Genomic DNA, 15,312 nt, shown 5'->3' on the forward strand with positions numbered 1-15,312 from the left:
CTTACCACTGAGAGAGTTATCATTGCTGTAGCCCTTGGCAGGTTCTGGAAATCGGCACACAAACACTTCTCCAAGTAGGCCTGGGTTCAAGTTCAGATGAACATGCAATAGCGGAGCTGAGGCCAGTAAGGCACCAGTCAGGTGTCACACACTCTGGCAGCCTGCTCCTCCAGGGACAGTAAGGCCTCTATTTCCCTACAGGAGGCTCGCTTGCCTTACTTCCTGTGAACAGCATTTCCCAGCCTGGGCAGAAAGCTGATCCTGGAGATGTTTTCTCAGGGGCTGTTTCCCCGGAGTTGGGGCGGACCTCGGGGACCCAACTCACAGGGGAAGGCAAAACCAAATGGACAGGTCTATGCTCTGTAGGAGATCTCTAGTGAACCTCCTCTCTCAGGAACATTCTTGGCTCCTATCGAGACACCTCTGTGTGTGTAGCTACACACCCAACATAGGGGCAAATGGAGCCAGATTCTTTCCTTGGGGTGCTGATGCTTTGTGGCAAAGCACCTGCTTGAGAATCCATCCACTTAGGCTTCCCTTGCCTTCACAGAGGTCTCATTGCTGTGGCCCTTGGCAGTTTGGAAAGAAGAGGACCCTTACCCTTCATAAAGTGGGCCCTTGTCCTAGTTTGAAAGGAAACGCAAGAGCTGAGCTGAGGCCAATAAGGCGCCAGTCAAGTCTGATATATTCCCGAAGCCTGCTCCTTCATGGAAAATAACGCTGGAATCTAGGAATGTCTCTGCAAGGCTGGCAAAGGGAAGTCAGGAGCCTGCACCCTGCCTCTGGAATTACTGATTTCTGAGCAGATCTGGAGGTCTCCTTTAGGAGACTCTAACTCATTCCTTCCATATTGAGACTTCCAAAAACAGGCCGGTAGGCTGCCACTTCGTGCCCGAAGGAGGCTTGCTTTTCCTGCCTCCTATGAACCCAGCTTCCCAGGCTCTGGGAAAAGCGGATCTTGACGATCTTTTCTCAGGGGTTGTTTCCACGGAGCTGGGGCTAAGCCCGGAGACCCAATCGCACAGGGGAAGAAAAACTACATGGACAAGTCTTTGCTCTCTAGGAGAGCTCTAGTGAACCTCAGTCTGTCAGGAACATTCTTGATTCATATGGAGACACCCCTGTGTGCGAAGCTGCGTACCCAACATGGGGGCACAGAGAGCCTGATTCTCTCTGTGTAGCTTTAAAGCTGTCGTTCAAAAAACACCTTGAAAATCCATACAATGCTCTTCCTTACCCGTGACAGAGTTCTCATTCCTGTAGCCCTTGGCAGTTTTTAGAAATCTGCACCCAAACCCTTCTCCTAGTAGTCCTGGGTCCTAGTTCGGAGGAACATGCAATGGCGAAGCTGAGGCCATAAGGCACCAGTCAGGTGTCACACACTCTGGCAGCCTGATCGTCCAGGGACAGTAAGGCCTCTTTTTCCCTGCAGGAGGCTCACTTGACTTGCCTCCTGTGAGCTGCGTTTCCCAACCTGGGGGAAAAGTGGTCCCTGGAGATCTTTTCTCAGGGGCTCCTTCCCCGGAGCTGGGGAGGACCACGAGGACCCAACTCACAGGGGAAGGCAAAACCACATGGACAGGTCTATGCTCTGTAGGAGAGCTCTAGTGAACCTCATCTCTCAGGAACATTCTGGGCTCCTATAGAGACACCTCTGTGTGTAAAGCTACACACCCAACATAGGGGCAAATGGAGCCTGATTCTCTCCCTGAGGTGCTGAGGCTTTGTGGCAAAGCACCTGCTTGAGAATCCGTCCACCTAGGCTTCCCTCGCCTTGACAGAGGTCTCATTGCTGTAGCCCTTGGCAGTTTGGAAAGAAGAAGACCCTTACCCTTCATAAAGTAGGCTTTTGTCCTAGTTTGAATGGAAAGGTAATAGCTGAGCTGAGGCCAATAAGGCGCCTGTCAAGTCTGACATACTCCCGTAGCCTGCACCTTCATGGAAAATAACTCTACAATCTGGGAATGTCTTTGCAAGGCTGGCAAAGGGCAGTCAGGAACCAGCACCCTGCCTCTGGAATTACTGACTTCTGACCAGATCTGGAGGTCTCCTTTAGGAGAAGCTAACCCATTCCTTCCAAATAGAGGCTTCCAAACACAGGCTAGTTGGCTGCCTCTACTTGCCCGAAGGAGGCTTGCTTGTTCCGCTTCCTGTGAACTCTGCTTCCCGCCTGTGGGAAAAGTGGTTCTTGGAGATCTTTTTTCAGGGGCTATTTCAACTGAGTTGGAGCCGAGCCTGGAGACCCACACGCACAGAGGAAGGCAAAACCACATGGACAAGTCTTTGCTCTGTAGGAGAACTCTAGTTAACCTCAGTATGTGAGGAAAGTCTTGGATTCTAAGGGGATACCTCTGTGTGTGAAGCTGCGTACCCAACAAGGGGGCACACAGAGCCTGATTCTCTCTTTGCAGCTTTGAAGCTGTCGTTCAAACAACAGCTTGAGAATCCATACAATGCTCTCCCTTACCTCTGAGAGAGTTCTCATTGCTGTAGCCCTTGGCAGTTTTTACAAATCCGCACCCAAACCCTTCTCCAAGTAGGCCTGGGTCCTGGTTTGGATGGCCATGCAATGGCGGAGCTGAGGCAAATAAGGCACCAGTCAGGTGTCACACACTCTGGCAGCCTGCTCCTCCAGGGACAGTAAGGCCTCTTTTTCCTTGCAGGAGGCTCGCTTGCCTTGCCTCCTGTGAACTGCGTTTCCCAGCCTGGGCGAAAAGCGGTTCCTGGAGATCTTTTCTCGGGGGCTCTATCCCCAGAGCTGGGGTGGACCTCGGGGACCCATCTCACAGGGGAAGGCAAAACCACATGGACAGGTCTATGCTCTGTAGGAGACGTTAGTGAGTCCCATCTCTTAGGAACATTCCTGGCTCGTACAGAGACACCTCTGTGTGTAAAGCTACACACCGAACATAGGGGCACAGGGAGCCTGATTCTCTCCGTGGGGTGCTGATGCTTTGTGGCAAAGCACCTGTTTGAGAAGCCATCCGCTTACGCTTCCCTCGCCTTGACAGAGGTCTCATTGCTGTGTCTCTTGGCAGTTTGGAAAGCAGCAGACCCTTACCCTTTACCAAGTAAGCCCTGATCCTAGTTTGAAAGGAAAGGCAATAGCTGAGCTGAGGCCAGTAAGGCACCCGTCAACTCTGACATATTCCCGATGCCTGCTCCTTCATGGAAAATAACGCTAGAATCTAGGAATGTCTTTGCAAGGCTGGCAAAGGGCAGTCAGGAACCTCGACCCTGCCTCTGGAATATCTATCTTCTGAGCAGATCTGGAGGTCTCGTTCTGGAGAAGCTAACCCATTCCTTGCAAATATAGGCTTCCAAACACAGGCCGGTTGGCTGCCTCTTCTTGCCCGAAGGAGGCTTGCTTTTCCTGCCTCCTATGATCCCTGGTTCCCAGCATGGGGGAAAAGCAGATCTTGGAGATCTTTGCTCAGGGGTTGTTTCCACGGAGCTGGGGTTGTGCCCGGAGACCCACACGTACAGGGGAAGGCAAAACCACATGAACAAGTCTTTGCTCTCTAAGAGAGCTCTAGTGAACCTCAGTCTTTGACGAACGTTCTTGGCTCCTATGGGCACACCTCTGTGTGTGAAACTGCGTACCCAACATGGCGGCAGAGAGCCTGATTCTCTCTGTGAAGGTTTAATGCTGTCGTTCAGAAAACAGCTTGAGAATCCATACAATTCTCGCTCTTACCTCTGAGAGAGTTCTCATTGCAGTAGCCCTTGGCAGTTTGTAGAAATCTGCACCTAAACCCTTCTCCAAGTAGGCCTGAGTCCCAGTTCGGAGGAACAAGCAATGGCGGAGCTGAGACCAGTATGGCACCAGTCAGTTTTCACACACTCTGGCAGCCTGCTCCTCCATGGACAGTAAGGCTTCTTTTTCTCTGCAGGAGGCTCACTTGCCTTACTTCCTGTGAACAGCTTTTCCCAGCCTGGGCGAAAAGCTGTTCCTGGAGATCTTTCCTGAGGGGCTGTTTTCCCGGAGCTGGGGCGGACCTCGGGGACCCAACTCACAGGGGAAGGCGAAACCACATGGATAGGTGAGCACTCTGTAGGAGAGCTCTTGTGAACCTCATCTCTCAGGAACATTCTTGGCTCCTGTAGAGACACCACTGTGTGTGAAGCTACACACCCCCACATAGGGGCAAATGGAGCCTGATTCTCTCCGTGGGGTGCTGATGCTTGGTGGCAAAGAACCTTCTTGAGAATCCATCCGCTTACACTTCCCTCGCATTTACGGAGGTCTCATTGCTGTAGCCCTCGGCAGTTTGGAAAGAAGAAGACCCTTACCCTTCATAAAATAGGGCCTTGTCCTAGTTTGAATGGAAAGGCAATAGCTGAGCTGAGGCCAATAAGGCGCCAGTCAAGTCTGACATATTCCTGAAGCCTGCTTCTTCAGGAAGATAACGGTAGAATCTAGGAATGTCTTTGCAAGTCTGGCAAAGGGCAGTCAGGACCCTGCACACTGCCTCTGGAATTACCGACTTCTGAGCAGATCTGGAGGTCTCCTTTGGGAGAAGCTAACCCATTCTTCCAAATAGGGGCTTCCAAACGCAGGCCGCTTGGCTGCCTCTTGCTGTCTGAAGGAGACCTGCTTTTCCCGCCTCCTATGAACCCCACATCCCAGCCTCTGGGAAAAGCGGATCTTGAAGATCTTTTCTCAGGGTTTGTTTCCACGGAGCTGGGGCCGAGCCTGGAGCCCCAAACGCACAGGGGAAGAAAAACCACATGGACAAGTCTTTGCTCTCTAGGAGAGCTCTAGTGAACCTCACTCTGTCAGGAACGTTCTTGTTTCCTATGGAGACACCCCTGTCTGTGAAGCTGTATACCGAACATGGAGACACAGAGTCTGATTCTATCTATGCAGCTTTGAAGCTGTCGTTCAAACAACAGCTTGAAAATCCATACAATGCCCTTCCTTACCCGTGACACAGTTCTCATTGCTATACCCCTTGGCAGTATTTAGAAATCCATACACAAACCCTTCTCCTAGTAGGCCTGGGTCCTAGTTCGGAGGAACATGCAATGGCGGAGCTGAGGTCAGTAAGGCACCAGTCAGGTCTCACACACTCTTGCAGCCTGATCGTCCAGGGACAGTAAGGCCTGTTGTGCCCTGCAGGAGGCTCTCTTGCATTACCTCCTGTGAACTGCGTTTGCCAGCCTGGGGGAATAGCGGTCCCAGGAGATCTTTTCTCAGGGGCTCCTTTCCCTGAGCTGGGGCGGACCTCGGGGACCCAACTCACAGGGCAAGGCAAAACCATATGGACAGGTCTATGCTCTGTAGCAAACCTCTAGTGAACCTCATCTCTCAGGAACATTCTTGGCTCCTATAGAGACACCTCTGTGTGTGAAGCTGCGTAACTAACATAGGGGCACAGAGAGCCTGATTCTCTCTCTTCATTTTGGTGCTGTCATTCAGAAAACAGCTTGAGAATCCACATAATGCTCTCCCTTACCGCTGAGAGAATTCTCACTGCTATAGCCCTTGGCACTTTGTAGAAATCCGCACCCAAACGCTTCTCCAAGTAGGCCTGGGTCCTAGCTCGGATGAACGGGCAATGGCGGAGCTGAGGCCAGTAAGGCAGCAGTCAGGTTTCACACACTCTGGCAGCCTGCTCCTCCAGGGACTGTAAGGCCTCTTTTTCTCTGCAGGAGATTCGCTTGCCTTACTTCCTGTGAACAGCGTTTCCCAGCCTCAGCGAAGCGGTTCCTGGAGATCTTTTCTCAGGCACAGTTTCCCCGGATGTGTGGCGGACCTCGGGGACCCAACTCACAGGGGAAGGCAAAACCACATGGACAGGTCTATGCTCTGTAGGAGAGGTTTAGTGAACCTAATCTCTCAGGAACATTCTTGGCTCCTATAGAGACAACTCTGTGTGTGAAGCTACACTCCCAACATTGGGGCACAGGGAGCTTGATTCTCTCCGTGGGGTGCTGATGCTTTGTAGTAAAGCACCTGCTTGAGAATCCATCCTCTTAGGCTTCCCTCGCCTTGATAGAGGTCTCATTGCTGTAGCCCTTGGCAGTTGGCAAAGAAGAAGACCCTTACCCTTCATAAAGTAGGCCCTTGTCCTAGTTTGAATGGAAAGGAAATAGCTGAGCTGAGGCCAATAAGGAGCCAGTCCCGTCTGACACATTCCTGATGCCTGCTCCTTCATGGAATATAACTCTAGAATCTAGGAATGTCTTTGCAAGGCTGGCAAAGGGCAGTCAGGAACCAGCACCCTGCCTCTGGAATTACCGACTTCTGAGCAGATCTGGAGGTCTCCTTTAGGAGAAGCTAACCCATTCCTTCCAAATAGAGGCTTCAAAACACAGGCAGGTTGGCTGCCTTTCGTGCCCGAAGGAGGCTTGCTTTTCTCTCCTCCTATGAACCCCAGTTCCCAGCCTCTGGGAAAAGTAGATCTTGAAGATATTTTCTCAGGGGTTGTTTCCACGGAGCTGGGGCCGAGCCCGGAGACCCAAAGCCACAGGGGAAGGCAAGACCACATGGAGACGTCTATGCTCTGCAGCAGACCTCTAGTGAACCTCATCTCTCAGGAACATTCTTGGCTCCTATAGAGACACCTCTGTGTGTGAAGCTGCATACCTAACATAGGGGGACAGAGAGCCTGATTCTCTCTCTTCATTTTGATGCTGTCGTTCAGAAAACAGCTTGAGAATCCATACAATGCTCTCCCTTACCGCTGAGAGAATTCTCACTGCTATAGCCCTTGGCACTTTGTAGAAATCCGCACCCAAACGCTTCTCCAAGTAGGCCTGGGTCCTAGCTCGGATGAACAGGCAATGGCGGAGCTGAGGCCAGTAAGGCAGCAGTCAGGTTTCACACACTCTGGCAGCCTGCTCCTCCAGGGACTGTAAGGCCTCTTTTTCTCTGCAGGAGATTCGCTTGCCTTACTTCCTGTGAACAGCGTTTCCCAGCCTCAGTGAAGCGGTTCCTGGAGATCTTTTCTCAGGCACAGTTTCCCCGGATGTGTGGCGGACCTCGGGGACCCAACTCACAGGGGAAGGCAAAACCACATGGACAGGTCAATGCTCTGTAGGAGAGGTTTAGTGAACCTAATCTCTCAGGAACATTCTTGGCTCCTATAGAGACAACTCTGTGTGTGAAGCTACACTCCCAACATTGGGGCACAGGGAGCTTGATTCTCTCCGTAGGGTGCTGATGCTTTGTGGCTAAGCACCTGCTTGAGAATCCATCCTCTTAGGCTTCCCTCGCCTTGATAGAGGTCTCATTGCTGTAGCCCTTGGCAGTTGGCAAAGAAGAAGACCCTTACCCTTCATAAAGTAGGCCCTTGTCCTAGTTTGAATGGAAAGGCAATAGCTGAGCTGAGGCCAATAAGGAGCCAGTCCCGTCTGACACATTCCCGAAGCCTGCTCCTTCATGGAAAATAACTCTAAACCTAGGAATGTCTTTGCAAGGCTAGCAAAGGGCAATCAGGAACCAGCACCCTGCCTCTGGAATTACCGACTTCTGAGCAGATCTGGAGGTCTCCTTTAGGAGAAGCTAACCCATTCCTTCCAAATAGAGGCTTCAAATCACAGGCAGGTTGGCTGCCTTTCGTTCCCGATGGAGGCGTGCTTTTCTCTCCTCCTACGAACCCCAGTTCCCAGACACTGGGAAAAGCAGATTTTGAAGATATTTTCTCAGGGGTTGTTTCCACGGAGCTGGGGGCGAGCCCGGAGACCCAAACGCACAGGAGAAGGCAAGACCACATGGACAAGTCTTTGCTCTTTAGTATAGCTCTAGTGAACCTCACTCTGTCAGGAACTTTCTTGATTCCTACGGAGACACACCTGTGTGTGAAGCTGCATGCCCAACATAGGGGCACAGAGAGCCTGATTCCCCCTGTGCAGCGCTGAGTCTGGGCAGCTAAGCAACAGCTGGGAATGCAGCCTGGGGCGCTTCCCTTCCCTCTGACAGAGCTCTCCTTCGGGACCTAAGCCCTCTGCAAGGAGGCATGGATCATAGGTGCAAAGGGAAGGGAAGAGCGGAGCTGAGGCCAGTGAGGCGCCCGCCAGTCACGTCTCCCCCACTTCCGCAGTCTGTTCCTTCCCCTGCGCGAAAGCTAGAAGCTGGGAAGGGCTTGGCGAGGCTCGCTCAGGCAGAGCAGCATCTCGACAGGGGCTCTGTCCTATCGCGCCTGGGCACAGATCTGCAGCTCCGCCGGTGTGAAGCTCATTCGGTCCTTTCCAATACAGGCTTGCAAGAACCCGCCAACGGCCTAACTCATCTCTCTCGCGTGCTGGGACTGGGCATCCAGGCCTGGGCACAAAGCACTGCCTGGAGCTCTTTGCTAAGGGGCTGGTTCCCCTACGCTGGGGCTGTGCTAGGGAGCCCAAACGCACAAGTCAAGGCCCCAAAACACATCCACACGTCTCTGCTCTGCAACAGAGCTCCAGGGAAGCCCAGTCTGGCAGGCGCTTTCTGGGCACAAACGGAGGAACACTCTGGCTGTGGAGCTCCCTCCCCAAGACTGGGGCACTAGGACCCTGATTCCCTCCGTTTAGCGCTGAGTCTGGGTTGCCTAGCAACAGCTTGGGAACGCAGCCTGGGGCACTTCCCTTCCCTCCGACAGAGCTCTCCTTGCGGTAGGCCTTGGTAGTTTGCATACAATAGGGCAATAAGCCCTCTGCAAGTTGGCCTGGCTCCTAGGTCCAAAGGGCAGGCCAGAGCGCAGCTGAGGCTGTCAGGCTCCAGACACATCTCCCACACTCCTACATCCTGCTCCTATCCGGGCGTGAACGCTAGAAATTGGTAAGGTACCGGGAGCGTGGCAGGGGCGGGGCGAAACAGGGCGGCGCGGGGCGGGTTTCCGGTCAGGAGGGGGTGGGAAGCGGTCCCAGTTGTGCTCTCCGGGGTCCCCACTGCGGCTGGAAATGTACCGGGAGCGAGGCAGGGGCGGGGCGAAACAGGGCGGCGCGGGGCGGGTTTCCGGTCAGGAGGGGGTGGGAAGCAGTCCCAGTAGTGCTCTCGGAAGTGGCCACTGCGGCTGGAAACGCGCGGGGACCGCACCGGGGCGGGGTAAACTCCGGCTGCGCGGGTGGAGATTACGATGGCTGTAGGTGGGGGTCGGTCCCAGTTGTGCTCCCGGGGGTCGCCACTGCGGCTGGGAACGCGCCGGGAGCGCGGCAGGGGCGGGGCGAACCCTGGCGCGAGGGGAGGGGGTCCGGTTGTGGCGGGATTGGCTCTTGGCGGGGATAGGGAGGGCTTCCCAGTTGTGCTCTCAGGGGTCTCCACTGAGGCTGGGAACACCCATTTCGTCCGCTCCTGGGTCCCCAAGGATCGCCATCCCGTGGGTGCAGCGCAGGGCTGCGGACCACTGGTAAGGGCACTGGGACTGCGTGGAGCAGGGAACCACGTATTCCGCCGTCTGTTGGTACATTCTCGGAGCTCCCCAACCTGGCGGTCGCAGAAAGGCCTCACCTTTGGGGTCAAGGCCTTTACCGCTCCACCCCTTTGCTGAAAAATCTCCGAGTCCGCCCGGGTTTCCCAAGCAGCCTAGTGTCCGCTAGAAGTCCAAGGGACAGAACCCTGAACTCTGGCCGGCTGGCCCAGCCCTGCTTCTGGCACTTTGTAGGCCAGCGGGCCCTTGAGCACCTACTGGGATGGGAAAGCGAAAGGTCCACGGATTGCACCCTAGAAACTTAGTAGGGTGCATGGATTTCAAACCCTGGTGGCCGCCCAGGCAGCAAAGAAGGGGGGAGGGTACCTTGCTGCACTTTCATGTCAGAATCTGTGGCTGTCCTGCTGCGTGGGCCTTTTCATGGGGACCCTGTGGAAGAAAAGTTTGGTGTTTTGGAACTGAATAATTAGAACGTGTAAAAAGTTTAAATTATGTGGTGGTGTAATTAAAACAAAACCAAGCTACAAGTGTTTTTCAAATGGAGTTCCTAATATTGAAGGCCTTTTTCCTTCCACTGTGGCATTTATCAAGAAGTGTGCGGGATATTTTTTTTTTTTTTAAGAAAAGTGTTTGAAGTGAGGGAAACAGGAAACCCAGAGGTGCCCCTGTAGTTTGGGGAAGGCCTAAGGAGGTCACTTGGAAATGCTGCTTGCTGTGGGGTGGGGCAGATTGGCTGTGCAGGCTTGTCCTTTGCATGCATGTTCTTGTGTGTGGAAACCCAGCTCGAGCCATCTCCTGATGTGTAAGCATTTCGCAGACAAACCTTGAGCTAAGCAATGCTTTTTTTTTTCCTGAGGAAATGTTTGTCTTAAGTGATATAAATATCCTATGTATTTCCGCTAGACTCTGGCTTCAGGTCGGTCCCCCCAAAAGGCTCAGAAGCAACTTGAAAAAAACAGTATGTTTTCCTCCTAGCTTGTTCTCCTTATCTATATTAAGGAAATGATATATTTGCCTTGAATACTGCCTTTCTTCAAGATTCAGGTCTATCAAATTTTGGCCCGGGATGACTCACCTGCTGCCAATGTTATCTCAAGGCATATCGTGGGGGAGGGGCCTGCTGCAATTACCTGAGACAGTGCCTTTCTTTCCTTAGCTGACTGCTAGTGCCTGTAGAATACCTGGCTAGAACCCAGCAGGGTGTACATCCAGCCTCAAGACTAAGTCAGCAGCTTTCTCTATCTCTTTTATACTTTAATAACAATTGATGACACAAAAGCTCTGAGCGATCAAACCATATCGAATATTTATTTCAGATTGAAGATGCATTCCATGTGATTGCCATCTTAAGTCTTTCCATCATTATGGAATATCTGTCCATGTATTCAGGATAGTTTTCAGCCAGGGTGTATAATTTCCAGTGTGCCAGTCTTGTCATCATCGTTAATACATGGCAAAGTGTTGTATTCATGTTGACATTATTGAAAGGGAATTTTTTAAAATTCCTTTTCAGATTATTATCTGCTAATGTATACAGAGAAAACTGTGTAATCATTCGCTTTTATCAGTTTGGACAGCTTGATAGTTTCTTTAATTTCTTTCCTTTCTCATAGTTAAGATTTTCCAGGCACATACATGTACTACCTCACCCCTAAACTCAGTCATGTGCTCAAAGACTTCTGTCCTTATTTTTTGCAACATTGAATTCGTTTGGACTATGCTGGGTCTCTGCTGCAAGATGGAAGTCGCTAGGACCTCTGGACTGCAGTCTGCCATCTCTTACTGACCTCTTGTTGACCTCTGCAGAATCCTGCTTGGAGGGAGCTTGTTAGTTCCTTGTTGCTTACCAGGACCTCCTGTGGTAAGTGTTTTCTCTTCTCTGTTGCCTGGTAAGGGTGGATGGTCATTGGCATCCCAAAGCTAGCTAGAAGTCAATTATTTAGGCAGGCTTGTGCATAGATATGGGAGAAGGCAATGGCACCCCACTCCAGTACTCTTGCGTGGAAAATCCCACGGACAGAGGAGCCTGGTAGGCTGCAGTCCATGGGGTCGCTAAGAGTCGGACACCACTGAGCGACTTCACGTTCATTTTCACTTTCATGCATGGGAGGAGGAAATGGCAACCCACTCCAGTGTTCTTGCCTAGAGAAACCCAGGGACTGCGGGACCTGGTGGGCTGCCGTCTACGAGGTCGCACAGAGTCGGACACGCCTGAAACGAATTAGCAGCGGCTGCGGCGGCGGCAGCAGCAGCAGCAGCAGAAGCAGTGCATCGATATCAAGAGGGTTGCGAACAGTCAGGTAGGATCACATATGTCACCGTGAAACACTACTTCTCCACTTAGCCAAAGCTAACCAAAGATTTCTGTTCTAGGTCAACCTAGAAGACATCACTTAAGAGGTAAAGAAACTGAAACTCCATTAGCAAAGGCAGTTCCACATCTCAAGAAAACTTCTGCTAGGCACAGAACCCTTTTCTGGGGGTCCACTTTCGCTACAACCTCCTTATCCCATTCTGTACCCATTCCTTTGCTTCTCCCATCCTGAAACTTCCACCTGTAAGACAGAACTACTTCGTTTTCCTTCCTCAAGTGTCAATGCATTCCACATACCTTCTTATAAAAACAAGTCATACATTTCACTTCAGCAACCAAGAACTGACTTTTATATTGGCGTTCGATATAGCGCACTCCCTTCCCCCACCCCCAAGAATAGAACAAAACAAAACAAAACAATTGCTTTCTTACATTTAACATGTCAGGATGGTGCCAGACAAGATTCATGGAGAGTCAAAAATCTCTTTTGTTTCTGTGTAAAAGGGAGGTCCTTTCAGAACTTTCATTACTTTGGAAATGACCTAGCTATGAAATACACTGTCGTCACTTAGTTTAGCACAAGGATAGAAACTCGGGGAACCAAAACACCTGGAGAAACGTTTTTCAGTTCAGTTCAGTTCAGTTGCTCAGACGTGTCTGACTCTTTGGGACCCGGTGGCCTGCAGGATGCCAGGCTTCCGAGTCCCTCAGCAACTCCAGGGGCTTGCTCAAACTCATGTCCATCGAGTCAGTGAAGCCATCCAAACATCTTATCCTATGTCGTCCCCTTCTCCTCTGCCTTCAATCAAGACTATGAGAGGCAGATATTTTGGAGTATAATTATTGTTAAGGGTTTGTCTAAAAGCTCATATCACATTTACATTTTTTACTTTTGTTGTTGTCGTTTCCAGGTACTTTCTTGCTGACAGGCTTGTGAGAGATATGACAATAGAGCAATTTTTACCTCAAAGGAAACCTAGGCACTATGAACATGTTGTGCTTAATGTTGTTGACTCTTAGACATATCTATAGTGGAGGAGCAAAACCAAAAACACTAGATATTTCATATTGACTAGTTCCCAGTTCACGGGACTCGGACGTTCATTTAGGTCAATGTTTTCTTGTATTTCCAGCAGTTTGATTTGGAAGGGCTGCCTTGTCTTGAGACCATTGAAATCAGAACTCAGAACTTGAGCAATATTATCAAAAACCACAAGGCTCACACTGACACATACCTAAATCCAGAGAGACAGACAAGACATCTTCCAGTTTTCTGCCTGAGATTTAAAATATTTCTTTGAGCCGGTCTCCTGGGGAGTGGGGGATGGGGGTGGCGGTGGGGGTGGCAGCGAGGCAGGCTTGGGTAACAAGCTAATTGTTGGTCATTGCATATGCAAAGAAGCAGGTTTCCCGGTTCCAAGGAAAAAAGTTTCCTTGGTAACCAACTTTGTCTGGTTCTATAGACTCTCATGGCCCTCCTAGGTCAGGTCACCTTGCCTTTCTGTAGTCCTCGTTTGATCCCTAAATCATAGACAGCTTGCATTGTCCCTGTGGGGTGGATGTATTGTCCTCGTGTTTGAACTGGCGGCAGTAGCCAGAGCCTCTCCTGGAACCTGGAGTGGGCGCGGGGCTCACCGGGAGCCCCCGGTGAAGGTGGGCAGCGTGCCGGGACAGGTGTGGGTCGAACCCTGGCGGCGCGGGTCGGGGTTCCGGTCGGGAGGGGGTGGGGGGCGGTCTCAGTTGTGCGCTCGGGGGTCCTCAGTGCGGCTGGGAAGGCACCGGGAGCGCGGCAGGGGCGGGGCGAACCCGGGCGGCGCGGGGCAGGGGTCGGCTCCTGGCGGGGGTGGGGCAGGGCTTCCCAGTTGTGCTCTCGGAGGTGGCCACTGCGGCTGGAAATGCCCCGGGAGCGCACCCTGGGCGGGGTAAACCCGGGCTTCGCGGGTCGAGATTCCGATGGCTGTGGGTGGGGGTTTGGTCCCAGTTGTGCTCCCGGGGGTCTCCACTGCGGCTAGGAAGCCTCAGGGAGAGCGGCAGGGGCGGGGCGAACCCGGGCGGCGCGGGGCGGGGTCCGGTCTCGGCTGGGGTCGGCTCCTGGCGGGGGTGGGGGAGGGCTTCCCAGTTGTGCTCTCGGGGGTCGCCATTGCGGCTGGGCACGCCCATTTCGTGCGCTCCTGGGTCCCCAAGGATCGGCATCCAGTGGGCGCAGCGGAGGGGTGCGGACCACGGGTCAGGGCACTGGGACTGCGTGGAGCAGGGAACCACGTATTCCGCCCTCTGTTGGCACGTTCTCGGAGCTCCCCCACCTGGCGGTCGCAGAAAGGCCTCGCCTTTGGGGTCAAGGCCTTTACCGCTCCACCCCTCTGCTGAAAAATCTCCGAGTCTGCGCGGGTTTCCCAAGCAGCCTAGGGTCCGCTGGAAGTCCAAGGGACAGAACCCTGAATCTTGGCTGGCTGGCCCAGCCCTGCTTCTGGCACTTTGTAGGCCAGCGGGCCCTGGAGCACCTGCTGGGATGGGAAAGGGAAGGGTCCACGAATTGCACCCTAGAAACTTAGTAGGGTGCATGGATTTCAAACCCTGGTGGCCGCCCAGGCAGCAAAGAAGGGGGGAGGGTACCTTGCTGCACTTTCATGTCAGAATCTGTGGCTGTCCTGCTGCGTGGGCCTTTTCATGGGGACCCTGTGGAAGAAAAGTTTGGTGTTTTGGAACTGAATAATTAGAACGTGTAAAAAGTTTAAATTATGTGGTGGTGTAATTAAAACAAAACCAAGCTACAAGTGTTTTTCAAATGGAGTTCCTAATATTGAAGGCCTTTTTCCTTCCACTGTGGCATTTATCAAGAAGTGTGCGGGATATTTTTTTTTTTTTAAGAAAAGTGTTTGAAGTGAGGGAAACAGGAAACCCAGAGGTGCCCCTGTAGTTTGGGGAAGGCCTAAGGAGGTCACTTGGAAATGCTGCTTGCTGTGGGGTGGGGCAGATTGGCTGTGCAGGCTTGTCCTTTGCATGCATGTTCTTGTGTGTGGAAACCCAGCTCGAGCCATCTCCTGATGTGTAAGCATTTCGCAGACAAACCTTGAGCTAAGCAATGCTTTTTTTTTCCTGAGGAAATGTTTGTCTTAAGTGATATAAATATCCTATGTATTTCCGCTAGACTCTGGCTTCAGGTCGGTCCCCCCAAAAGGCTCAGAAGCAACTTGAAAAAAACAGTATGTTTTCCTCCTAGCTTGTTCTCCTTATCTATATTAAGGAAATGATATATTTGCCTTGAATACTGCCTTTCTTCAAGATTCAGGTCTATCAAATTTTGGCCCGGGATGACTCACCTGCTGCCAATGTTATCTCAAGGCATATCGTGGGGGAGGGGCCTGCTGCAATTACCTGAGACAGTGCCTTTCTTTCCTTAGCTGACTGCTAGTGCCTGTAGAATACCTGGCTAGAACCCAGCAGGGTGTACATCCAGCCTCAAGACTAAGTCAGCAGCTTTCTCTATCTCTTTTATACTTTAATAACAATTGATGACACAAAAGCTCTGAGCGATCAAACCATATCGAATATTTATTTCAGATTGAAGATGCATTCCATGTGATTGCCATCTTAAGTCTTTCCATCATTATGGAATATCTGTCCATGTATTCAGGATAGTTTTCAGCC

The 15,312-nt window shown here is 51.9% G+C and overlaps 1 long non-coding RNA gene across 2 annotated transcripts in view; it reads left to right on the forward strand.

Moving 5' to 3' along the window:
- Positions 1 to 8,425: 8,425 nt before the first annotated feature.
- Positions 8,426 to 15,312, forward strand: part of LOC129641141 (uncharacterized) — a 115,038-nt gene continuing 108,151 nt past the window's right edge. The window contains exon 1 of one of the 2 annotated variants that reach the window (XR_008709105.1): positions 8,426 to 8,761. This is a non-coding gene — a long non-coding RNA (uncharacterized LOC129641141). The remainder of the gene's footprint in view (positions 8,762 to 15,312) is intronic. The other variant, XR_008709106.1, reaches the window with a different exon arrangement.

The sequence above is a fragment of the Bubalus kerabau genome, unplaced genomic scaffold (genome assembly GCF_029407905.1).
Source record: "Bubalus kerabau isolate K-KA32 ecotype Philippines breed swamp buffalo unplaced genomic scaffold, PCC_UOA_SB_1v2 scaffold_77, whole genome shotgun sequence".
Classification (NCBI taxonomy): Eukaryota; Metazoa; Chordata; class Mammalia; order Artiodactyla; family Bovidae; genus Bubalus; species Bubalus kerabau.